This window comes from Pipistrellus hanaki (assembly GCF_964339955.1).
Source record: "Pipistrellus hanaki genome assembly, chromosome: 8".
Lineage (NCBI taxonomy): Eukaryota > Metazoa > Chordata > Mammalia > Chiroptera > Vespertilionidae > Pipistrellus > Pipistrellus hanaki.
The window spans coordinates 83,023,136-83,049,929 of record NC_140510.1 but is presented as its reverse complement, the minus strand read 5'-3'; the positions used below and the strand labels follow the sequence as shown (position 1 = coordinate 83,049,929).

At 40.7% G+C, this 26,794-nt stretch overlaps 2 long non-coding RNA genes across 3 annotated transcripts in view; one reads left to right on the top strand and one right to left on the bottom strand.

Annotated features, from left to right (window-relative positions):
* The window catches only part of LOC311626520, a 76,123-nt gene that overhangs the window by 31,540 nt on the left and 17,789 nt on the right, over positions 1 to 26,794 (top strand). The gene's annotated exons all lie outside the window — the stretch shown is intronic.
* The window catches only part of LOC311626519, an 82,552-nt gene continuing 79,241 nt past the window's right edge, over positions 23,484 to 26,794 (bottom strand). The window contains exon 3 of one of the 2 annotated variants that reach the window (XR_014795705.1): positions 23,484 to 23,739. This is a non-coding gene — a long non-coding RNA (uncharacterized lncRNA). Of the gene's footprint in view, positions 23,740 to 25,807; positions 26,269 to 26,794 lie in introns of those variants that run through there. The other variant, XR_014795706.1, reaches the window with a different exon arrangement.

The following is a 26,794-nucleotide window of genomic DNA, read 5'->3' as shown; positions in this document are numbered from 1 at the left end:
TTGCCATGATAATCTAAGACTGGCTGAAGTTCTGGAAATATCATATTCTGTCACTAGACAACAGTCATTATTACTGAGCTGTGAAGTGTTTTATAGGGAAATGCTTAACTAGTTGGGAAAAGAAATGAATTGTTTTTTTAACAAAAAGACTAAAATAACCCAATCAACATGGGCAGGAACAATCTTCTCACCGAAGTCAATTAAAAAAAAGATTGTATAATATTTTACTGTATGCTTTGTCTAGGTCATCTGGTTAAATCTGGTTAAGTCTGGAGTTATGGAAACACTACATTTAGAAAAGAAAAGTGTGTGTGTGTGTTTGTTAGTGCAGGTGGAGATATTGCTATTGAGATGGTATTAACCATGAGAGTTTTGTAGAAGGCAGGAAAGGGTAGATAGAACACTATTTGTTCCATGAATTATAGATCTTGTTGACAGCATGCAATCTTTCTTTACAAAGAAATTGGTGTGTAAAATCCATTCAAAACTCCTAAGATGTACCGAATTAAAAGCCTTCCTTGTGCCGAAACCGGTTTGGCTCAGTGGTAGAGCATAGGTCTGTGGACTGAAAGGTCCCCGGTTCGATTCTGGTCAAGGGCATGTACCTTGGTTGTGGGCACATCCCCGGTAGGTGGTGTGCAAGAGGCAGCTGGTCGATGTTTCTCTCTCATCGATGTTTCTAGCTCTCTATCTTTCTCCTTTCCTCTCTGTAAAAAATCAATAAAAATATATTTAAAAAATTTTTTTCTTTTAAAAAAATAAATAAATAAAAATAAAAGGCTTCCTTGCCAGCTTGGTTTCAGATGGTGAACTTAAGTGTAAGTTGAAAGAGAATTTTGTTTATTATACTCTATCTGACCAGATAAATGTAAAATTAGAAGTCAAAATGAAAAGGAGGCCTCATTTTTTTTCACCCAGAAACATGTCATTTCTATTTTTTAAAATATCAAAATTATAATGACTCTCATCAGCTAATTTTGTGTGCATTAGAGGAGTACCTTCCAATTCCCACTTTAAAACTGAGGCACTTCCAAATTTAATAGCAACATTCAAGCAAATGGGTGAGTGACGCTTTCTGAGATTCAAGTATTTCTTAGTAGTTTGTCTTTAGTCTCCAGTCTCTCCTTCCAATAATAAACATAAAGATAATTTCCTGTTCTCTCCTGAATGTTAAACATTAGTCATCCACTTAGCTGTTCCCTACGGACTAGAAGACCCAGCCTTATTTAAATGAGCCATTTGTGGGGTTCTGAAGCAAGGTGCTGGTGCAGAAGCTTTTCTAAGAGGATTTTGTCAGCATGGTGTAAATGGCTAATTGATGAGGGCCAATCTTAGTGCCTGAAGCAGGCAGACACTTGAGTGAAAGTTAGTAAAAATGGAATTTTCACATTCACTGTGTTTATATGGCTTTCCAATGTGTTTGTTAAAATAACTATTTTTTTTTAAAGACATCATTAAGGTTCTGTATAGAAACAAAATGCTTTTTGACTTTGTAAGGAACACTTGACTTTTTGATATAGTCTGACACATCTAGAATATCATAATAAGTTTAGTTTAAGTAGGTCCTGCTGGAACTATGGCTAGGCAGCCAGACTATCTACTAATCCATGAATGTTTTATGGAAACTTTTACAATAGAAATTAAGTACTTAAAAGCTCTTGAAGAATGAAAATATGTTGGCAGAGGATCCTTTCATTCAGTGGAAAATGGTGATAATATGGAACTCATGCTGAGGGAAGAGAGGGGTACTTTCTAAGCTTTATTGTCATCATCATCAACAACACACACACACACACACACACACACACATACACACACATGATTAAACAGGACTGGAGTAGGAGAATTAATTTTCCTACATGTTAAAATCCCTTCTAATATCTCCTCCTTCTTCCATAATTTCCATTGATTTGTCTCTGCTCCTAGACTGACCCAAGTGAAACTGATAGTTAGGCAAGGTCTGTCTTTTTATTTTCCAATTTGGCATCATGTTTTCCAGCTCTCTCATTATTCCACTGACAAAATCTCCCTTTTTAAAAAAAATGCCTTCTCTTGAGCCTGACTCATTCATCTCGGATAACATTCTATTCTTCTAACTTCCATCTGAGATTATTTAAAGGTACAGGTATAGATAGATATAATAGATAATAGATATATGTATATGTGATGGATGAGGTATTAATATTTCAAAGAATAATTATGTATTTCTGTGTATATCCAAGCTCCTATTTTATAAGGCCAATTTGGGCAAAATAAATTTTTTAATACAAAGGATTAACTCTAATGGTCAAAGTTGGAGAGCTGTGGGCTCTTAGGTCTTTATCTTCTTGAGACGTGCTGCTTAGGTGACTCCCTACTCCACTTTGTCTCAGAAAGGCCTCCCTTCCAGCCACAACCTGGAACTTCCACAGGACCCTCCTATGAGATGGGATTCATCTTTAGTGCAGGGGGATGACTGCCTGCTGGTCTCTCTCGAAGGAGCTCTCTCCAGGAGCTTCTCAGGAAGCATGGCCCAATGTTAACTCTAGTAAGAAGTCTTTGCAGACTCTGAAGTATTTATGGACACTTAAGGCATCTGCTGTTTTCTTCCATGTCTCAACTGCTTGTCCTTTTCCATTGTTTCATAGAGAGGGCATCAGAAGCAGCTCAAGTGACACTGCAATAACCAACCAACGTCACGTCAAACCTCTCCTTTTCCTCCCTTTCTGAGTGTGAAGTTGCCATACACAGGGTAGATGATCTCTTAAAATCTTGGAGTAGATGACCCCTTAAAATCTCACTTGCTTTTGAGGGGAAAAATCTCCTTTCTAAGGCATTTGGCTGTCTGACTGTCTGACTTCAAAAACAGTTGGAGTTGTAAATATTAAATTTGGCATAAAGAAGTCTGCAGTGAGAAATACTACCCCAAGTTTGAAAAGAAAAAAAAATAAGTTAAAACTTGTATTAAAAGTTAATAGTGGTTAAATTTACAAGTCTAAGTGTGTGTAAATTTAACACTTCAATCTGCTAATTTGCCAAGGCGTAATTTACTCACAGATCATAAACACAGATGCTCAGAGAGAAACATGTGGTCTTCTTGAAATTTACAGAAGATGAAAATAATTTCCTTATTCGGGGAGTTTGCAATCTAGGAGGAGAAAAGCTCACGGTGTATAAGTTGTAAGTGGACACTGGTGTAAGAGAGCTGGAAAATACTGAGGGGCTTATTGAAGAAATCTGCCATATAAGTTGGGGTTTTTTGGATTCAGAAGTGAGCCTTTGAATTATTACTTTAATTATGGGAAGGAGTTGACACATTTAGTGGAAGAGCTGACAGCTGTTTCCATGATTTGAGCTTGTCAGAAAGCTTTAGGTGCTTAGAGCTTGTGGATTAGTGTAGAACAGTGTTTCCCAAAGTGTGGTACGCGTACCCCCAGGGGTACGGTAAGAGTTTGGTGGGGGTACGCGTTGCACCGGAGTTTGGTGGGGATATGCACTGCACCGTGCTTAGCTGCACCTAATTCTACATTCTCATTAGTACAAGGGGTACTCAGCGTTACGAAAATTATAGAAGGGGTACACATGTGTCAAAATTTTGGGAAACACTGGTGTAGAAGAATGAAACTGGAGCAGATTTGATGGAGGTCGGAAGGAGGAGATGGAGAGAATGTGGATGTCGATAATATAGCATTTGGTCTTTACAATCCAGAGACAAAGATCTGAGTTTGTTGAAAGTAAATAGGGATTTTTGTTTCTCCTACAACTAAAATCAAGCATATTTTTGGTAAAAAAAAAAAAAAAAAAAAAAAAAAAAAAAAAAGTTTGGAAACTCTATAGAAAGACAAAAATTGGAATAAAAGTTGCTTTTAATCTACTCAAAGACAACCACTGTTAGTTTGTTGATTTCTATTCTATATTTTTATATGAAATTGCCTCATTTTTCTTTATAATGATGGTGTCATTCTTTTTAAAAATATATATTTTATTGATTTTTTTACAGAGAAGAAGAGAGAGTTAGAAACATTGATGAGAGAGAAACATTGATCAGCTGCCTCTTGCACACCCCCCACTGGGGACGTGCCCGCGACCAGGGTACATGCCTTGACCAGAATCGAACCCAGGACCTTTTAGTCCACTGGCCGACTCTCTATACACTGAGCCAAACCAGTTTTGGTGTATCATGCTTATTAGATCTGCTTTTTGACCTTGCTTTCCCTTCCCTCCCCCCAATTAACAATATATCCTGAACATCTGTAAAGAGATTTCTGGGAAATGGGGATCCCATTTTAATAATAAGGAAGGGAAGGAATGGAGAGAAAGAGACCAGTGACAAAGAAATAGCAAACCAAAGACGTCTCAGTGTCCAATGGGAATATGAATGCCAGAGGTGGATCTGGTTTTCTAAAAGCATTTTTTGGGGGCCCTAGCCAGTTATGCTCAGTAGCTAGAGCATCAGCCCATAGACTGAAGGGTCCTGGGTTTGATTCCAGTCAAGGGCACATGCCTCAGTTATAGGCTTGATCCCTGGCTCTGGTTGGGGCACATTTGGGAGGCAACCAATCAATGCGTGTCTCTCACATGGATGTTTCTCTCTGGCTACCTCTCCTCCTCCCTCCCACTCTTTCTAAAAATCAATGGGAAAATATCTATGGGTAAAGATTAACAACAACAACAACAAATAAAAAAAAAGCATTAACCTAGAGACCAGTAAAAGAAATGGGAAGCAAAGATCTGATTCTCAGCTCTTTCTCTTCCAAGCTAAGTACCCTTGACATATTCCTGAACATCTCTGAGCCTCAGATTCAAGAAAATTACCTGAGCATTTTAATGAGTCATAGTCAAGGTGCTTTCTGATAAGCATTCCTGTTATCCTAACAGAGGAACTGTTGACTGCATTTTAAAGGTGAATAATTTGAAATTTGTAATTGTTATTTGTCCCAACGCATCCCAAACTCAAATCCAGTTCTCTTTCCAGTACCCTGGTACTTCTCTCATTCTTTTAAAAAAAAATTTTTTTATTAAGGTATTAAATGTGTACATATCTCAACTTCTCTCATTCTTAATGTATAAAACTGGGCCAAGATTGCATGTGCTCCTTGCCTCATTGTGTGTTGTGAGGATCTATGACCTAATGCACATGAAACTGTGAACTGTTAAGTATAGCAGGTAAGTTTTGTTTCTTATTTCAAACAAATCCACTTTCAAAGCCTCCACTTGACTGCGTGCTCTTATTTTTGGTAAGCGGCCCTTCAGATGTTTCCACTTGTGTAGCTCCAGAGAGGCACATGCAGGCCACCTGAGCATGAGCCTTCCCTGGCACAGCAGTGTCCACCAGCTCTTTTGTTTCTCCTCTTTTCCTACACCCTGGACACTGCTACTCAGGACAAGTTGATATCAGCTGGTACACTGACGGTAGGCCCAAAATTTCAGCAAGTTATGATAGAGAGTCTGCTGCGATGTGGACAAAATAAGCCACATTCCACACCATGTCTATACGATGAGAAGAAATCTAAAATGATATTTTAAAAAGTGCTTTAGATAAATAAAACTTGAGCTAGAAAAAAAAAAAAAGTCTCTTTCCAGATGTCCAGCCAGGAAACCCCAGGTGCAAGTGAATCAGCAGACGTTTCGTCTCATCTGAGACGGTGCAGGAGCCATGTGCCCGTACAAGGCCAGGTCATGGCTAAGCTCGCGGCCATGCTTGTCTTCAGATGTGGCTGGGCTGGGGCTGATTCAGGGAGAAACACTGCTTCTCATTGAGTCACGAGCCCGTCCTTGTGCTTTATTGGGCTTGGCTTGGGTAACTTGCCCAGGATTCATGGTCCTGGCCTACAGCTGCGCTCAATGTGGCAGAGCAGGTGGTCTCCTGGAGGTGGGGGGAGGAGCTGGAGGGAGGGCATGGGAGTGGTGGTGGTAAATTACTTTTTCAAAGGTTTAGGCAATGCAGGGAGGCGCAGAGAAAAACTTAAAATTCTTCAGACTGACCTAAGAACAGATACAACCAGGAGAAAGATTTATTAAAGGCCTTTTGTCTCTTTTCCCACCCAACCTCTTTCCTCAGGGAGAGGAGTGACCTAGTAGCCCAGCTCGTGTAGCTCAATGATGGAGCATCAACCTAGGAATCAAACGATCATGGTTTGATTCCCAGTCAGGGCACATGCCAGGGTTGTGGGCTTGATCCCCAGTATGGGGAGGCAGCTGATCCATGATTCTCTCTCATTTTTGATGTTTCTGTCTCTCTTTCCCTCTCTCTTCCTCTCTGAACTCAATAAAAATATATTTTAAAAAATTAAATTAAAAAAAAAAAGATGATCAAGCTTTCCATTGTCAGATGCTATGGTAGACACTGGTCACATGATGAATAAGAGACAATAACCCCCATATGCTCCATTGGTTTGCTGTTGATACATAACAAACTACCACAGACTTATTGAGCAAACCAGCACCCATTTATTTCTTATCCCCCAATTCTCTAGATAAGAAGTCCAGGTAGGGCTTAACTAAGTCCCCTGTTCAGGGTCTGAGGAGGCCACAATCAAGGCATTGGCGAGGTCCGTGATCTCCTGGGAGGTTTCTAATACTTGCCCAAGCTCCCTGGTTGTTGGCAGGAATCAGTTTCTTGCAGCTGTGAAACTCACCTCCTCTTGCTTTTTCTAGGCTAGCAGGAGAGTTTCTGACTTCAGGGACACCTCAGTGCTCACCTGATTAAGGTTACTCAGGATAACATTCCTTTGATCAACTTAGAGTCGACTGATTAGGACCTAATTACATCTGCAAAATTCCCTCACCTTTTCATGTAACGATGCATGGTTAGGAGTAACATCCTCTCCTGCCCACACTCAAGGGGTGGGGATTATCCAAGGCTTGGACACCAGGGGCTGGGAATCTCGGTGGCCATCTCAAAAATTCTATCTACTACTGACATTAAATAAATAATTGAGAAAACAATTATTAAGCAATTAGAACCCATGCAAAATTGTGTGAAGGAGAATGACAGGTTGTATAAAAGGGAAGCTCAGTTTCCTCTGAGAGGTTGGGGAGACTCCTGAGACCTGCCAGGCAGGCTGGCATCAGCCAGGCTAAGGCAGAAATGGGCAGAGAAAGGAAGGGGGCAGAACTGGAGTGAGGACATAAAGGGGATTAACTAACATAGCCCTGAAATTAAGCAAAATGAAATTATCCTCTGGCCCACCCTATTATTCCCAGAAAGGGAAAGTGAGCATTACCATGGGAAAGGACGCAGACAACACATCTAAAGGTCTTCCCTTACCCCTGCCTCTTCTAGAAATCTCAGGGGCATCTGTTTGTACCAGAGTCTGGGCTTCCCTGCAATAGGGATGTGAGGAGCAACAGAAGATCAAGGTCAATTCTAGGAGTAGGTTACACTGGACGGGTCTTATACGTATTTTGCAAGCTGACGAAATGTCTATAAGCCTGAAATTTTTGATGGTTCGATTACTTCAGTTCCAAACTAGAAAACTAGAACATCATTCTTTTGTCTGTCTCTGAATACCAAGACAGCCCTCTGATCAGAGTTAATGGTGGAAAGAAATATATATATTCGTACTGGAAACCAAAATGTTCTTGTCAGCACCCTGAAAAAAATTAACAGATGGGAAGCTTCCTGCCACCCCTTAATAAATATGTGCTGATTTTGGCAGGGTTGTGAAATCCCACAGGGTTTTTAATGCCCCCCCTTCCCCTCTCATCCCATCAGCCAAATTCAACTTGGTTGCCAAAATGGGAAAAAAGAAGTCAAAATAACTAAAAATGACCCCAAACACATGAGTACCTAACATGTATGCCAAATTTGAAAATGGAGAGGGTTTTCGTTTGATTAAATTATAGGTTCCTTCCCACTAAATTCTCTCTGTGTAAGTTTTAATGAAATGTCTTCCACTGGAAAGAGTCTAGAAAAAGGACTTGGGATACACACGTTTGAAAGCTGGAGTGCAAAAATTCCATCCACAAGCCCACTTTACCAGTGACCTCCACAGAATGCAGACACACCAGAGGGGGAGTACATTTCTCTTCCTCTGGAAGAGGGCTGGTAGTTTAAAGACTGTTTGGGACCTTGGCAGTTATGTCACTGTCTGACAGACTACATTAACTATATGCCAAGTGACCTCTGTGCAGAGAAAGGACTCTGTATGGGGAGAATAATGGAATGTGCTGGGCCATCTTTTTTCACCAAACCTCATGGCCCTATATTTTCTCCTCTTGTTTCACAATGCTGCTTTTCCCATCTGCCGAGTGGCCCAGACTTTACTCCCCACTCTGTCTTCTTCATGGACCTGTGACATGGCGTAAGCAGAATGGAGACTGCTGTAAAGAAGAGCTGGGTCTGCTGAGAGTCAGCAGGAAGGCTCCCTCATTCCAGCTAGTCTCTCTGTGACTAATTCATAAACACAGGGTTATGAGTCACCTCCAAATTCCCTGAGCCCCCGATGACCATGTTAGGTAGGCACAGAGGAGAGCCTCTGAGACTCGTTTGAACAGAAGAGGCGGTTCTGCCGCCCACCAGCTGTTCTGTTGTTATTTGACATACCATTTACAAGCCAGCGCCGTCTCCTCCTGTGGGTGTTTCCCTCATTTACCTGACCATGAAATTCCTGGGGGTTGTTCTCAGATTCTCTCCTGAAATTCTGATTTAGAGACTAGGTCCAGGTGTCTGTGTTTTCAACAAGACTCTCCTGAGAGATTCTTATCATAAGGTAAATATGAGACACACTCTTGTTCTTCCCCAATAAGATTTGACAGACATCGTCCCATGCACCAGGAGGTTGCAGTTCCATTTCAGGTCAGGGCACTTGCCAAGGTTGTGGGTTTGATTCCCAGTAGGGGATGTGCAGGAGGCAGCCGATCAATGTCTCTCTCTCTTCAATGTTTCTCTTTCTCTTCCTCTCCCTTTCTCACTCTGAAACCAATAAGTAAAAATTGAAAAAAAAAAATGTGTAAGAGGAAAATAATTTCTAATAAGGATAAGTTATGGCCAAAGGGATATATTTAGAAATGGGAAGAACCAGCTGCTTGTTTTGTCTGATGGGCATGTCTGCATCACAGATTTGTTAACAAACCTAACTTCTCTTATAATCAACTTCCAAGTGGTGGAGTAAGCTTCCCAATAAATTCCTGTTTATTTATTCATTTGACAAGTACTTACTGAGCATCTGCTCTATGCCAGGCACTGATCTTGGACCTCAGGATACAATGGTCAAAAGACAGAGTGGGCCCCTGTGCAGAGGGAGCTCATATTCTGAGTGAAGGCTAGATATTCCTCATGCCCTCCTGTGCGATGTCATCACAAAATGGCCACCACAAGATGGCCACATGCACAGCAGAGGCAGGGCCCAGCAGCCGCTCTGCCTGATGAGGTGATTGAGCTGGCAGGGGAGGGCATGATCGGGTCAGCAGGAGACCAGTTAGCTGTCAATCAGGCCGGCAGGGGGTGGTTAGGGGGCTATCAGACCGATAGGCAGAAGTGGTTAGAAGCCAGCCATCCCAGATTGTGAGAGGGATCCTAGATTGAAGAGGGTGCAGGCTGGGCTGAGGGACACCCCCTCCCCCATGCCAGAATTTCATGCACCAAGCCTCTAATACCCTGTTTCCCCCAAAATAAGACAGTGTCTTATATTAATTTTTGCTCCCAAAGATGCACTAGGTCTTATTTTCAGGGGATGTCTTATTTTTCCATGAAGAATACGGTACACATTTATTGTTAAATGAAAATAAAGGAAATTTATTACCTGTATACGGTACGGTAGTACGGTAGTTGTCAACACAGACCAGACAAACTGTGAGTCCTACAGTATCAAGAATTTACTCATTTATTCAATGACAATCATGTCATCATCTTTTGGAACATCATCATAACAATCCAATTCCTGAATTTCCTGGTAAATTTCTTGTGACTTCATTTCTTTCAGAATCAGTGGACCAAATCTCTCATGTTTAGCCTGGGTGGGGGGGAGGCTTATTTTCGGGGGATGCCTTATATTTCACTCAGAAGGAAACCTGTAAGTAAGTCTTATTTTCGGAGGATGTCTTATTTTCAGGAAAACACGGTAAAAGAATAATAAAAATATAGTAGCAGAAATTTAGTTACAATATGATGTCAAGGTTAAGACACCACAATATTGTTTATTTTATAGGTGTGCACATACTTAGTAAAAGAAATCAGAGTATCAAATGAACAATACCTATTTCATTAAAATAATTATATATGGGGTAGAAGGAAGGATAAGGGGTTTGGGAATAGTGTAGAAATAATTTCAAATATACCTGTAATTGTGTTTCTCTCTGTTTCTGTCTCTTTCCCTGTATGTCCCTCTCTCTGTCTGTTTTTCTCTCTCTCTTTTGCTCTCTCATCATTAAAATGACTCAAACCTTGCAAATGATTAAACTATTAGTTTCTCTATTTTGATTTAAGTGAATCAATAAAATAAATAGCAAACAGCAACATATCATTAAAATAAATAGCAGAGATTAAAGAACTCATTCAGTTGGCAATTGATTTCTGTCTTTACCTCCAAAACACCATACTTACTACGTATATATTCCATGTACTTCTGTTTTGCCAGTATTTCCCATCAAAACTGTAAATTCCCCATTAAGTATTCAATTAAAAAAATCTTTCTGCCTAGAAAATATCTACCACATTTCTCCATATTTGAAAACTTCTGTAATGTTGGAGACTCCCTGGGTTTATGAACTTTTCACTGGTCGGAACGGGCCACTATCGGCCCCAGTCCCTCAGGCTCAGGGGGCGTTCTTCCTCTACTCCTTCTTCCTCTGAACAAAGAGGCTGTAATGATATTCACAGAGGAGCAACTTGGGCAAAGTGTATCTTAGCAAGTGGCGAGTGCATTGCTCTAATCTATAATAATGAAAGTGTAATATGCTAATTAGACCAGACATCCTTTCGGGCGACCTTCTGGACAAAGCCGGGGCTGCGAAGGAAGCCTGGGTCCCGGGTGCCAGAAGGAATCTGGTGCCGGCAGTTGGGGGAAGGAAGGCCTATTCTTACACAAACGTCATGCATCGGGCCTCTAGAATATTAATAATAATTTTTCTTCCTCTCTGTTTCTCTTTTCCTCCTGCCTTTTGTATAAGAGGCTTCTTTTCAGATTGGAGTGTATTGTGGCAGAGAGCCCAGAAGAGGTGGATTTACTGCACTGGACTCCTGCTTTCAATTATCTAGAATCATCAAAACCACAGACTTAGGTTTTAGATGGGCCAATTTAAACGTTTGCCTTTCCAACATAAATGTATAAAATATAAGCTGTTCAGCAGTACCGGGGTCTCTCTCTCGGTGACATGGACGCCATCTCTCTAGCAGAGCGCCTGCTGCACAGGCTTATCACAAGAGCAGGTTTCTAGGACCTTCATTAATATGTCTGCATGCCAGCTAGACATTAGAATGTGCAATTCATTTTCCTCTGAGCTATTACCCATCATACATATTCATTTAATATAGTCATGATGCTAATTTTAAACAGAAGATGGATTTTCTTCCTACAAGTTGCATTACATTTTCCAAAGACAAAGAAAACCTGTTATTGTTACCAGAGCTTTATTAGATTGATCATAAGACATAGAGAGAGAAAAAAAGTGGCACAGACAATGGAAAGTCGAGAGAGAGAGAGAGAGAGAGAAAATAACACTTAATCCATTGACCTCAGAGTGTTGCCTGGAGAAGTAATGGGAATGGTGAAATCATCTGTAAATATGCCATGATATTTGTATTCTTAGTGACAGTATTATCCTACATAATAAAGGTGTAATATGCAAATAATCGTTATGCCGTAAAGCAGTGTTTCCCGAAGTGTGGTACTCGTACCCCCAGGGGTAGGTGGTGTCTCAAGATTTCCACGCCCATATTGTCACAAGATGGCTGCCCACACATTGTCACAAGATGGCTGGCAGTTGGGAGTATTTGGGCCTGCAGGGGAGGGCAGTTGGGAGTGATTGGGCCAGCAGGGGAGGACAGTTCGGGGCAATAGGGCTGGCAGGGGAGCAGTTAGGTGTCAATCACACCAGCAGGGAAATGGTTAGTTGTCAATCATCCTGGCAGGGAAGTGGTTAGGCATCAATCAGGCCAGCAGGGGCACAGTTAGGGAGCTATCAGGCTGGCAGGCAGAAGTGTTTAGGGGCAATCAGGCAGGCAGGCAGACAGGCGAGTTGTTAGGAGCCAGCAATCCTGGATTGTGAGAGGAATGTCCGACTGCCAGTTTAGGCCCAATCCAGGGGTCCCAGATTGGAAAGGGTGGAGGCTTGGCTAAAGAATACTCCCCCAGTGCACTAATCTCATGCACCAGGCCTCTAGGAAAAGCATAATATCCCAATTAGACCAGGCAGCCAAACGACCTTTCAGACATCCTTCCCAATAAAGTAGGGGCTGTGAGAGCTGAGGCAAGCCTCTGCAGCTGTGAGGGCTGAGTCCCTTGCACAAATTTTGTGCATTGGGCCTCTAGTTATTAATAATAAAATAAGGACTCATACCTACTTTATTTCACTTAGCATGCAATGGGTGGTCCCTAGTTGCTCTAATATGGTAGCCACCAGCTAATGTAGCTATTAAAATTAGAATATATTCAAACTAAATAATATAAAATCTCAGTTCCTGAGTCACACAAGTGTTAATAAATACCTCATTTTAGTGCCTTTCACTTACTGGGCTTTGCAGGTATTGCACTTTTTACAAATTGTAGGTAAGACCCTCCACCAGCAAAAATATTATGACTCACTGAAGGTTCAGATGATGGTTAGCATTTTTTTTTTTTTTTTAGCAATAAAGTATTTCTAAATTAAGGTATGTACATTGTTTTTTTAGACATGATGCTATTACACACTTAATAGACTATAATAGTGTAAACATAGCTTTTATAGGCACTGGGAAACTAAGTGATTTGCTTTATTGCAATATTAGCTTTATTGCAGTGGTCTGGAATTGAACCCACAATATCTCTGAGGTATGCCTGTAACTACCAAATTGGACAGCATAGATATTAGGATATTTCCATCCTTGCAGAAAGTTCTGTTAACTGCACTGGTCTGAAGTTTTAAGGAATGGACTACCAATTTGCTTGAATAGAGCATTACGTACAAATACACCTTTCCTTACCAGAAGCCTGTACCTGTGCATTGAAAAAAAACTCAAATTCTTTTTACTAAGTTTGAAACTAGCTATATTTAATGTAGCTATTAAAATTAGAATATATAATATATATAATTTCTAATAATAATAATTAGCGGTGTTCTGTTTAAGAGAAATTAAGAGCTCAAGTAATTATTAGTTTTCTAAAAAGGTGAGTTTTCTGTATCTCAGCAATAAAATTTGAAGTGATAAAATGTTCTACCATAAAAAAAAAAATCGTTCTCTAGCTTTGTTCAGTGGAAACTCATTGAGATCTGATTCACTGTGAATTCAAGACTGAGGATGAGATTAATGGGCTGCTTTTGGTTACGTCAGCTCCATGGATTGTCAGATGGAGCCTCCACTGAAGTCGCTCAGGACAGGTCAGCTCGATTCCCTTGTTGAAATAATGAAATGCTTGCTGTTTCCAAGTAACTTACCAGATAACATAACAGATTGGCCACATGAGGCCCGGACTTGGCATTCCCCACCCACAGCCCAGGCCAGCGTGCATGACTGTTCAGATGCAGTGTTGTCTCACACAGCGGGGAAGGCCTATAGGGGCATTTAAGGAGAACCAACGAGAACCATGCTTGGTTCACGCATCACAGCTTGCTAGGCAGAGGCACCCCCTTTGTCTCATGCTTATGTGCGGTCTGATACTTGCTTCTTACGTTTTAAATGCATGAGATGTCAGTCACTTGGGAAGGTCTTTTCAGGTTACGTATTAGATCTTCCAGGTTTTCTACTCACATATAAAGAAAAGGTCCATAAATACCCATGTAGCTTTTCTGTGTAGGCATAGCTTCCATATCTCTCGTCCTGCTAGGTACATAACGTGCACTTTGAATCTGAAGACTCATAATTAAATTTTGGTGCATTCTTGTCTCATCTCTAACAGGGCTTTCTGCTATTTCCTAGAGACTCTCTTGTGGTAGAACTTGTTAGAAGTATGGTGGAGCCATTCAATTGATACTCTGTCTTTAACTTCTCTTTCATAGTTTTAATCTGTACCTTTATCCTTCCTTCCTGGTGAACCTTCCCATCCACAAATTTGTCACCTGTAGATAAACGGATGTGTCTTATCTATTGAATTGTTTTTAAAGAGTGATAACGATGCTTTTACATTGGTCCTTTTATTTTTTTTATCTACCTATTATTGTCTTATTTCTGCCTGTGTTATTCCAATATTTCTTGTTACCCTTCCTCCCCAATAATTTATCACTTTGAAGAGTCTAAGCACACTCATTTTCAGACATTTTTCTTCTTTCTTTGCTATTTTAATCTTCTGTGGATTGAGTTATTCTCCCAATAGTATGTATTTGAGCACTTTGGTTTATAAGCTTTCCTTATATTGCAGGTTCTCTGTACTCTTCCCACCCCCACTATTCTCTTACTGTTTAGAAACTTGGTGCCTGCTTTCACGTGATCTTCCAGGACTTTTTAATCCAGACTAGTTTAGGAATATTGAAGATTCATTTACCCACTCACAGGGTGGCTTGCTTATTTGTATATATGCAAAAGGGAATATCACAGCTTAATCTTTACATGCTTTATTGCCTGAAATTGTGTGTTGAGGGAAGGGTGTGAAATAAGTAGCCACTTTAAAGAGAACGCTTTTGGAGAGACCACTGTGTAATTATTTTCAGAATCAAGTCGGTTTTTTATTATAAAATAATTAGTTCTAGAATTCTATGAAAGTGATTTATTTTGTTCATGAACTATCTCCAGGGATTTTTATATTTTTGTTTACCTCTTTAAGAACAAGATTTTCCATTTTAGTCTAGGTAATTTTGTTTTAAACAACCAGGGACTAGAGACCTCATTTCATTTCTTCTAAAATATTATTTAAATTTTATTTTTAGTGAGAAAGGGACCCAGAAAGAGAAACATCAATGTGAGAAGGAGACATTGATCTCCTACCTCCTGCTCAGCCCTACCAGCAACCGAGGCCACAACCTGGGCATGTGCCCTCATCAGGAATCCAACTGGCAACCTTTTAGCGCACAGGACGATGCCCAACCAACTGAGCCACACCTGCTAGAGCAAGACCTTATTTATTTCAAGGCACGTTAAACTCACGGTGCCCAGTGATGTGCTGGGTAGCCTAGTGAAAAGGCCAAATACAAGCATGTCCACCAGCAATCTATTTATTGTGTGAGAATTTTAACCTGGAGAATGGGACTGGGCAGGGAAAGGGGTATTGCTTATTTTTTATTTTTCTAGTTATCCTTGAATTGAATTCAAGCCCGTATCTGTCAGACATACCCACAGAGAGCTAGAATGGCAGCTCTATGCAAGAAGAATAGCACATAGGGGTTTTTGGGAATTGGGAGCATGATAGAATTCTCTGGAAAGAAGGACAGGCAGACCCGTTTTAAATCAATTGCTTCCTTAGGAAAGCAGGTTGCCTGGAATCCAGTACTGTGTCCCTGACTGGAGAGTCCAGGGTGTGTTTTATTGATTCCATGGCTGGAGATCTCCCAAGTATGGCCGAGGGCCACAAAAATGAACAGTTATAACATCTGATTGGCCTTGTTCAGCAATAATTCCCCCTGGAGGAGAAAAGTAGCGTTTACACTGCTTGCTTAATCTCTCCACATTAGATCCAAAGAAATACAGAAATTTGATTTTTGAGCATTTTCAAATGAATTCAAAGCCTCTTGGGTGATCCAATTGGAAAACATTTCTTTACAATGAAAATGTGTTTGGCATCCCCTTTATATACAAAGTTCAACTTTAGGGCAAAGAAAAAGACTCGTTATATAATCAGACCAAAGTATTGGTTAGTGAGAAGGGTTCCTGGTTTAGATCTCATCTAATATATCAAGTAGAAATTAGGACTTTTATTCTGGTCATTTGATAAGATGCGCACTTATGCAGCAGGACTACCTGGGAGAGTTTCCAGACTAGCTGTGGATTTTTTCATTAGTGATACATTTTTTTAAGCCACGGAGACTTGGGGATTGGTTGTTATGGTACCATGATATAGATTATCCTGACTGGAAGCACAGTGAGGAGTCAGGGAGTGGGTGCTGACATTGTAGGCAGGCTGTTCTGGAAAGTCCTCTCCACAGAGGTGGCATTTGATAAAGGGGCCTGCACATGCTGTTGGAATATGTAACGGAGGACCATTCTAGGTAGAGTGTAGAGCTGTGGGTGTTCCTGCAATGTAGACTCAACAACTCAATAATGTGGGGGTTTATGCTCTTCTACAAGGCCTTACTAAAACGAACATACTAAAGTAAGTGAAATAAGTCAAACAGAGGAAGACAAACGCAATATGGTTTCACTTATATGTGGAATCTAAAAAAGAAAACAAATGAACACACAAAATAAAACAAATAAATTCATAGATACAGAAAACAAACTGCTGGTTGCCAGATGGAAGGGAGTAGGGGATGGGTGAAAAGGTGAAGGGTAATAAGAAGTACAACTTAAAATTATAATAAAGTTACAAGGATGTAATGTGCAGCACAGGGAGTACAGTCAGTAATGCTGCAGTAACCATGTACAGTGACAGCTAGTTACTTCACTTATAGTGGTCAATTTATAAGGTATATATAAATGTCTAATTACTATATTGTATACCTGAAACTAATATAATATTGTATGTCAACTACAATTTAAAAATAAATTTTAAAAAAAAGATATAAAGTAGGACAGTCAACAATTAGAATTGCTGGCATTTTGTTCCCCCCCTAGAATTTTGTGATCCCTATCTCCTTCTTTCCATCTTTTTTTTTTTTTTGGTCCAGGGTCAGAAACTGCAGGCTCCATCCATACATTCATCTTAATTCTCAGCAGCAGTAGGACCTGGCGGCCTTCATCAGTATGGTCAGATCTGAGTTTATTCCCAGAGGAACAAAAGGCAGAAATGTCATGCCCTATTTTATTTTGTTTCCATTGGCCATTTATGATCCTGTTGTAAGGAAACATAGAAAGTATATCTGCTCAGAGATAAAAAACAATTTAATGTGTTTTTCAGCTAAGAAAATTGTCTTGAGCTTTGTGCAATAACTTTCCTTTCAATGTGTCATACTGATGTTTAAAACAATCATGAGTAGGCACTCTTTACTTCCCTATTCATCAGTGCCACCCAATTAGCATATATTGTAATAATCTAAATTCTGACTTTTTAAACTTAAACACACAAAAGTGCATGTTTTTCACGTTCCGTTATGTATATTTTAACTCACTGTGGTGAACCCAATGTGTTTGCATGCTTTAGCCCTGAAATTAAATATCAAGGGATAGTAATAATGATTTTTTTGAGCCCGGGAACTGTGTGCTCTTTAAACGTTCCCTTCAGCACCGTGCATCTGACACAGGAAATATTCAGGAAACAGCTGAATGAAGGAATGTGGAATTCCTTTGCTGGTTAGATTTGGGGCTTGATACTTTAAATGTTGTGTTCATTGATTCTGTCATGCTTTTTACTCAATGGCTACTTTGGGGTTTCCATTTTAGAAAACTAATTGAAAAATTGCAAGCAAAGAGACAAGTGACTAACCTACTCCGGGGGGCATTCAGAACTCTCCTGCGGCTCTCCTTGTTAATGCAAAATATTCAGCCCTCAGGTCACCGAATTTCCACTCACACCTTGAACCACATGGTGTGTTAAGATTTATAGGACAATTCTCTTGTCTCTAAGCACTCATGGTCTCATTGGGAAGCAGTATGTACACATGTGGAACAAGCTAAGAATGCTGGACTGTAGAGTAGAAAAGTGTGAAATTGGCAGTATGTTTTAAAAAGGATGAAGGAGAAGATGTTGATGTGGGCTTTCTGAAAGAGTGAATGAGGGTGAAGAGGAGCTTCATGGGATGAAAGGGATTTGGGTGAATGGGGAATAGGGCAGAAACATTATGATGGCTAGAAACAGTCTGTATAATTAATCTGTATAATTTCCCAGGTAAAGGAAATGACTCACACACTCCATTCTTAACTTTTGTTTAACTCTAATCAAAATTATGTAGATTTCAATAATTTTTTTCCACATTCACATTCATTTTCTTTTAAAATTTTATTTCTTTATTGATTAAGGTATTACATATGTGTCCTTATGCCCCCATTACCCCATCACCATCCCCCCCACTCCTGCCCTTACCCCATTGTAGATTTCAATCTTAAACTGGACCAGAATAAGAAAGTATAAGCCTCTTTTCTTTCTTTCTTTCTTTCTTTCTTTCTTTCTTTCTTTCTTTCTTTCTTTCTTTCTTTATATATCATATATATATATATATATATATATATATATATATATATATATATATTACTGAGAGGAAGGGAGAGGAATAGAAAGTTAGAGACATCAATGAGAGAGAAACATAGATCATCTGCCTCCTGTACACCCCCTACCGGGGATGTGCCCCAACCAAGGTACATGCCCTTGACTGGAATGGAACCTAGGACCTTTCAGTCTGCAGACTGACGATCTACCCACAGAGCCAAACCAGTTAGGGCATAGGTCTCTTTTCTTGCATTATTTATTTATTAGTGATCAAGAGAGTAAAAATCAGGTAAAATTGGTCTGAACAGAGAGAAGAGGGAGTAAGACAGCTAAGGCATTAAAATAGCAAAACATGTGAAGCAGATGAAGAAAATGTGGACCTCCACATGCTTATTGATAATGTTCCTCCCACGAGAGGGAAATAAGGACACAGGAGAACGATGAAAGTAAGTAGACCTGTCTCGTAGTTTTTTCCATCTGTAAAATATGGATACTGCTAAATCATGGTTTTATATTTGGATTTTTATTCTGGAATGTTAGGCACCATTTCATGAAACAGAATATACTCTAATGAATAGCACAGGTTAGCAATGATTTTTTAAGTAGTATAAATTACAGAGTAAAAGTGTGAACTTTTTCTCACCCCTTTGTCACATGACCTGGAGATTCATTGAACAGATTCACTGAGTCTTTTTTTTTTTTTTTTAATGCAAATGTTCTGAATGAGGCTTATACTCAAGCATTATACTATTATTTGAATTAATCAACCTGTTTTTCTTCTAATTCCTTATGGAAATTAGTAACAATAAGAAATTTGGAGTTTTTAAAAGTGAATGGATAACCCGGCCCCTGTAGTTCAGTGGTTGATCATAAACCTATGAATCAGGAGGTCATGGTTCAATTCCCGGTCAGAGAACATGCCTGAATTGCAGGTTCGATCCCCAGTGTGGGCATTCAGGAGGCAGCTGATCAATGATTTTCTCTCATCATTGATGTTTCTCTCTCTCTCCCTCTTTCTTCCTCTCTGAAGTCAATAAAAATATTTTTTAAAAGTGAATGGATTTAGTAAGAGGAAGAAAGAATGGAGAATGTGGAGGGCACCCAGACATTGGGCAGATGAAGAGCAGTGAGATGGCAATGGTCACTTTTGGTGATAAGATACGTCCCAAAATGTGGTAAAGAATTGCAGTTTTATTTCCAATAGTCAAAACATGGAAGTAACCTAGGTGTCCATTGATATATGAATAGATAAAGACAATGTGGTGTATATATGCAATGTATACGTATAATGAAATACTACTCAGCCATAACGAAGAATAAAACCCTGCCATTTGTGACAAGAGTCAATCCAGAGTGTATTGTGCTAAGTGAAATAAGTCAGGCATAAAAATACTAAATACTGTATGATTTCATTTATACTTTATATAAAAAACACAACAACACACAAAACAAATGAACCAAGTAAAACAGAAACAGACTCATAGACACAGAAAAACAAATTGATGGTGGTCAAAAGGGAGGAAGGTGGTGTTTGAGTGAAAAGGTGAAAGAGATTAAGAGTTACAAACTTCCAGTTATAAAATAAAGCATAGGAAATATAGTAAAAAAATAAAAAATAAAAAAATCTTGGTAATTGTACAGGGACAGATTGTTGCTAGACATGGTGGAGATCACTTTATTAAGTTGTTGAATCACTGTATTGTATACCTGAAGCTACTATTATATTGTATGTCAACTATACTTTAATTTTAAAAGAAATTGACATGAGACAGGTTAATAGGGGGGGAAAGGGAAAAGAAACCAGAAGGAGCTAAGCCAAGAATGTTCAGCTAGTGTTCTCAAACTCAGTCTGTCTGTGGAAGGGGTAATGACTGTGGAGAAAAGCCAGGAGTGGTACCATAGGGGAAGTTCCTCCATATGGAAACATGGAGAAAGAAGAATAAACATCCTTCCCATCTCCCCACTCCCCAGATATTAATCAGGACCCAATTCTCATCTTTTTAAAAACCTTGCCTGTGCTTTTCTGCAATACGTCCCACTTAATGTTGTCCATAGGTCCTACGACTTTAGGTGCAATGACAGAATCAAACCAATTTTACCAGAGTCAATTGATATAAGAGTTAAGTTCCTATGGCATCTCATCAACATCATGATGAAATGATACGTGAACAAAATGACGTTATTTGAGGACCTGTTGTCCATGGTTATAATCTCTCCTTGCTGTGAAAGCTCATTTAACTTAATTTGAACTTTTCTTTTTAGCATTTATTCTGTCTTGTAAGTGTAACAATTTATCTATTTTTCTGTGACTGCTCCCTTTTTTTAGAATCTCCTTAAATAAGAGCTATTCATTTTCATGTTTTAATACTTCTCAACTACTAACTCAGTAAGTGATAAATGGTAAGCCCTCAGTGAATATTTATAGAATGAGCAAATGAAATGATGCATAAAAAAGTACATAGCCTATCTAGCCTATCCCAAATATGTGCAAGCAAAGAGGGATCTAATAAGTTAAAGCAGAGTGAGTCAAGCTGTGATGGGAATGAGAATATGTGTATGTTTAAAGCAGCTAACTGCTTCTCACTAGAGAGGGTGCTGATGATTGCTCACCACCACCATCTACTCTACAATGTGAGACTCGGTGTTCTAGCAGGTGTGTTTGGAATTGAACTTGGGGGACATCTAAAAGCACCTTCATGGAGCCCCAGACAAACCTCTCTAGTGGTTTTAAACATGTTAAAAAATTTAATTACATAAAAAATTAGAATGAGGAAAATAAATGGATAAAAATTGGGTTCATTTGTTTTATCTAATGCTTAGTGTAGGAATAACTATTCCTCTTCACCTTTATCCTTTGTTACTATCAAAGAATGTATTGAGAAAAAAGTTTTGAATCAAAAAGTATTTTGTTGCATTTTCTGACTGTCGAGATATTGTAGGCCTTTTATAATAAATATTTTTAGGAATTTAAAATGTTATATGGAATTCCTCTTTTGTGCTTAAGTCAGGTATATAGTCCTGTACAAATGAAGGTTTATAACTTCTTTTTGTGTTATAAAGCTATATACATACAGATAAGCAAAATAAGAAAATAATACTCTCTAATTTCATCACCAGCAATGGTGAATAGTAATGTTTTGATACATAACCTTTCATCTTTTTCTATGTGTGCATATCTATCTATATACAAATTTAGGAAACGTCTACCACACACTCTGCTTAATCAACTTTTACTTTTCTGATTGTTCTAGGTTTACAGAAACGTTGTGAAGGCAGTGTAGGTAGTGCCCAGTCATACAGTATGTAGACTTCTCAGACTGGGTTATTTACTTATCAACATGTATCTAAGATGTATCCACATGTTTGCATGACTTCATACCTCCTTTGTTATCACTAAATGGTATTCCATTGTATGATTGTACCAATTTACTGATCCACTCAGCTATTGAAAGATACATTGATTACTTTCAGTTTTTGGCAGTGAAGAATAATGCTACTATGAATATTAACATAAAAACAGTAGGTTTTGTGTGGACACCTTTTAATGTTTCTGCCTTTCTGGGATTTCGAATGCCTCAAACTGAGCTGCCCTCAAATCTTAGTTTTTATTTTAAAAACACAGTAGATAGAAACATGATATTGACAACTCCATAGTATTCCCTGGGAGTTACTCCAAAGCAGGCGTGGGCATCCCTCTCCAGAAGGGAAAGGATCGCAGAGGTTCCTGCTTCGCTTTTAGACATCCAATGTGACCTACAAATGTCTGCTTTGAGGCAGCCTGGACTCAGATTGGAGTAGTGAGTTGAGGAAGCTGGAGCAGGAACCGGGCTCAGTGGCCTTGGACTTATTTTAGCTTTTTAGGTTTGCTTTCATGCTGCCAGACGCTGCTGCTACCCTTTGGCCTACAGTAGTTTTGACAAATAGGGAAGCCATTCGTCAAAGAAGCTGTCTCCCTGAGAAAGTGTTGCGACACATTGAACTCAGAGCCATGTCCAATGACACAGACCTTGTGTTTCACAAATACCTTGGATCTTTGGGAGAAGAAACTAGCCCTGGCTTTACAGACCTTTTAGGGAAAGCTACTTCTGTGCTGCATGTTCTTGGCGCTTGAGAATGCTTGGCGACACGGGGTGCCAAGAATATAATCAGCCGGGACAATATGTTCAGCGTGTAGGAAATACAGCTGAATTTAGCAAATGTATGTGACAGACCTGATTCTGTGGCCAAAGAGCTTTCCTCTGCACATTTTGCCCTCTTAAGTCATGCTGACCTGGAGGTCCTAACAGCTCCCTCCAGCCCAATGAGATGAAGGACATGTGCTAAGTGCATGTAGATGGACTTCACTTGTGTTTCTCTTGAGTCTCTCACTAGATTATAGACTTTTCAAGGTAGAGGCTCATGTCTAAACTGCTGTGTAAATCCTGCTACTCCACAGGTGATGCTAGGAACTCAAATAAATTGCTGGTAAGATAGAGCAAGTACTATGACCACACAAGTAAATGTTATCAACTTGAGGGTTAAAATTGATCTAACCTTTGAATTCAGAGTTCTCTCTTCCCTTCCTCCTCCCTTACCCACTTTTTCCCCCTCAAGTATGTGTGACCACAGGAGCATGCTTCCAAAGCATAGAATTACTACATTTATCTAGGATTTTTTTGGGCATCATTCAAATATAAGTACTAATAAGAATGTAATAAGGTTATTTATAATTTTTAATTTGGATGAAAGATAATATTCTAGGCCAGATATTATTGTAATTCTCAAACGTCGTCACTTAGAGCATATTTTAATCATCTCTTGTCCTCATGTATCCAGTCTGAGACCTTCAGAGAGTCCATAATCATGAGAATGCAGAAAAGGTGGCACAGAAAGAACAGAGCATCCTAGCAAAGGCACTGCTCCAGCTCCCTCTCCATCTCTCACTCCTGGTATTAGGGGAGAGAAGAAAGAAATTAAAAGTAGAATTCATTTGCTCTGTCTGTGAAACCCCTGTTCCCGCCCCCACCCAGGCAGTTGACATGTATTGTCTTATTTAATTCCATGACAATTTAGCAAAGTGGACATCATGATTCCCATTTTACAGACCAGAGAAACCAAAGGGCTAGTAGAATAAGTAACTTATTCAAAGTCGGTAAACATTAAGGAGGAAACAAACTCTTGAAAACTGAATTTGCAAACACCTATAAAGCCATGGCAACAGCTCTGAAGACAAGGCCCCCGTAGACCAGGGAGATTCGGATAGAGTCAACGATGGAGAGGCATAAGGCCTACCCCGGCAATTACTGTTTGGGCAGCACTTCTCATCCCTCTCTTCAACAAACTTGAACTCCACACAGGCTTTCTATACTGTGGCTGCTGCAAACCAACAGGCCTTGAGGATCTGTGCGTCCCACTAGAAAGGAAAGAATAGGGGTTAAAAAGAAAGTAGGGAGGAGAGTAAAGGAAGAGGAATCTATGTGCAAGAAAGTTTATACCATCTATGGACGAGGGAAGGGTTTAAAGGAAACACAACTAGCATGCAAAATGGAGGTGAGAAATGACTAATAACTTTTCAAAAAGTATCTACCTTCCAGGGGTGGGGAATGTCTGGCCCATGGACTCATTAGGCCTGGCCCTGCCAAGGCCTTGGCTTAGGGGTAAGCTAATTAAACGTTTGACCAAAGATAGCAGGCTAATTTTTAAGTTGAAAATGTTGTATGGCCCTCAGCAGAGAAAAGGTTCCCCACCGCTGACTTAGACCTTTACCCTACCAGGGCTGAATATCTTGCTTTGAAGGGTAGGCAGGTGGCAATGCATTGGCCAATGAAATATAAGAAAAGTGTCCAGCGGGACTTCTGAAAAGGCATCTCACAAGGTTGCTGACTTGGCTGGAGGGACTTCTTTTTCTTCTCTTCCTCCTCCTGGGCTTTGTGGATAAGAAGACAGAAACTCGGGCAGCCATTGTGCCTCACTGAGGCCCCTTCAGCACAGAAGCCACAGAGCAGGAGGTGGAGCAGAAAGACAGGGGTCTGTCTGATGACCCAGATTCTCCTCCTCCCTCCAAACTTCCACTGCATAAGAGAGAGAGTCATCTTGTTAAACTGTTTCCCAAGGTTTTTACCATATGTGGTGACCTCGTTCACACGCTCCATTATTTACATGGTGATGCAGGTAAAACATTAAACAATGAGACTAGCGTTTAGAGACTAGTTCAAAACATCAATGTAAAAGACTTCACCTGGCAGTAGAGGATTGATTGTCAAAAACAAATGGTCAGGCCATGACCAGTTTGGCTCAGTGGATAAAGTGTCGGCCTGCAGACTGAAAGGTCCCAGGTTCAATTCCGTTCAAGGGCATGTACCTTGGTTGTGAGCACATCCCCAGTGGGAGGTATGCAGGAGACGTCTGATCGATGTTTCTCTCTCATCGATGTTTCTAACTCTCTATCCTTCTCTTGTAAAAAATTGATAAAATATGTTTTAAAAAATGAGCGGACCTAAAGGTCATGGAAATTCTGCCTTTGGCCGAGGTGGCATAGAGTGGCCCTTTTTCATAAGAAGGGTGTAAATTTAACTGAGAATAGGGACATATAAGGGAGGGGAATGAGAGGAATAACGGTATGAGCAGGGCAAAGGAAAGGGCAGGCCTGTGTTTGTGAAGCGATAAGCAAATCCTCTTGGCTTGAGAGCAGTTTTTGAGTTGGAAAGATGTGGGTGATAAGGCCAGTAGAATTCCCTGGCAATCTCTAAGATAGAAAGCCACAGTCTCTTCTTACTTGTGCTTGGCTTTTGTCTCCTCATTTGGCTGTGTTCTCTTCCTGACTTACTTGCAAGGCAGTCCTCATGCCTAGCTGCATGCCTGAAGTGTCCCTTGCCCACTCAAAATGTGGCCCCCGGAATGGCACTTTGGGAAGGGGCCTCTTGGCATGGAACAAGAACAGACCGGCTTTTCTGTTAACCTGTCAGTGGCCTTCCTGACAACATCCACTGTTAGTTGAAACTTTTTGGCTAAACACTAGGTCACACCGAGACTCAGAATGGAGAAGATCCCCATGTCACCGAAGAAATGAGGTAAGGACAATGGGCCTGTGCAGACTATGGCTCACACGCATCCCAGGAAGGCTCTGGACCTGCTTTGTCCACGTGCTCTGGGCCCCATTGCTCAACCCGCTCTGCTCCATCACTGTAAACGGGGTGCAGGCCGTGAGCTGGTCTGAGGCCCTCGCAGGACGAGTTTGCTCACAGATGACCTCACATCCCCCCAGGAAGTCCCTTTGTTGCTGATGGAAAACTGGCCCTGTTACCCTTCTCACTTTCTGGAGCTGAGCTAGCAAAAGGCCAAAACTGGGTGGAGCCTCATGAATAGTCCCAGCAGCTTTTACAAAACAAGAATCGGAATGTGTGCCTCAGGGAAGCACCTTTTGGCCTGTGGAGACGCAGGCAGAGGCGAGCAGCGGGTACTGTGTCTGCAGCTGGCCTCCCAACGGCTTCCCGCTTCTCCCCTTCCTGGCTGCTGCTCCCGGGTTGGATGGTTGCCTTAGCGAGCCACATGACCAGGGCGGCTCAGTCCTGCAGCTAATTTAAATCATGCCCAGGCTCCATGGGACAGGTCCCTCAGCCTCAGAAATCAGACACCTCCAACAAATGCCATTCCTTCTCTGCTCTCCTCTTTCCTTGGATTGCTTCCAGTGTGCATAACAACAAAAACCAATGAAAATACAGATGGAAGTGCCCAGTGCCATGGCGTGAAGGCATTTCGGGTTTTTCTGAGCCAGGAAGAAAATAGCCAGGAAAAAACTTTAAAAAACAGCAACCTCATCCTCGCCTCTCAGGGCATGGCTACGTGAGGAAAACTTGATTCTCTGGAAATGACCGATGCAGTGGCCTATCGGTCACAGACGTGGGAGTCCCTCCAAGGCTGGGCCGGGACAGACAGGAGTTACCTGGAAAACACACAAAGCAGCCTGGCCCAGCTCCAGACACTGGAGGGACCAGACAAAAGGTTTCCCAGGCCAGAGGAGGCAGTAATCAAGCCTCTGACAGCGCCCAGCCCCGAAGAAAAATGACTGTGCAGAATTCCCATTAAGGATATCTGAAACCACAGTTCTTATCTCTCCCCGCCTTCCCCTCTTCTCAGCCGGGGACCCGCGGGCCCAGCTCTTCCCTCCAGTTTATCCTGGATGGAGGGAGCAGTGTCCGCTCCGGTCACAGCTGGTCAGAGAGCAGGGACTAGGTTACTGCTCTCCGCTGCCGAGAAAACAGCAGCTTCAAAGGCTGGGCTGGCTAGTTCTCCCAAAGAGATCCACACCCAGCAACAATGATCCTTTGGGCCACCCCCACGGAGGGGGGGGCGCCTGAAAAAAATGAAGTGATTAAAACAAAAAAGCACAATATAAAACCCGAATAAAGGAGATCATTAGCAGCCTGGAGGAATGCCTTACAACGTTTTGAAAAAAACTTGACTTCAAG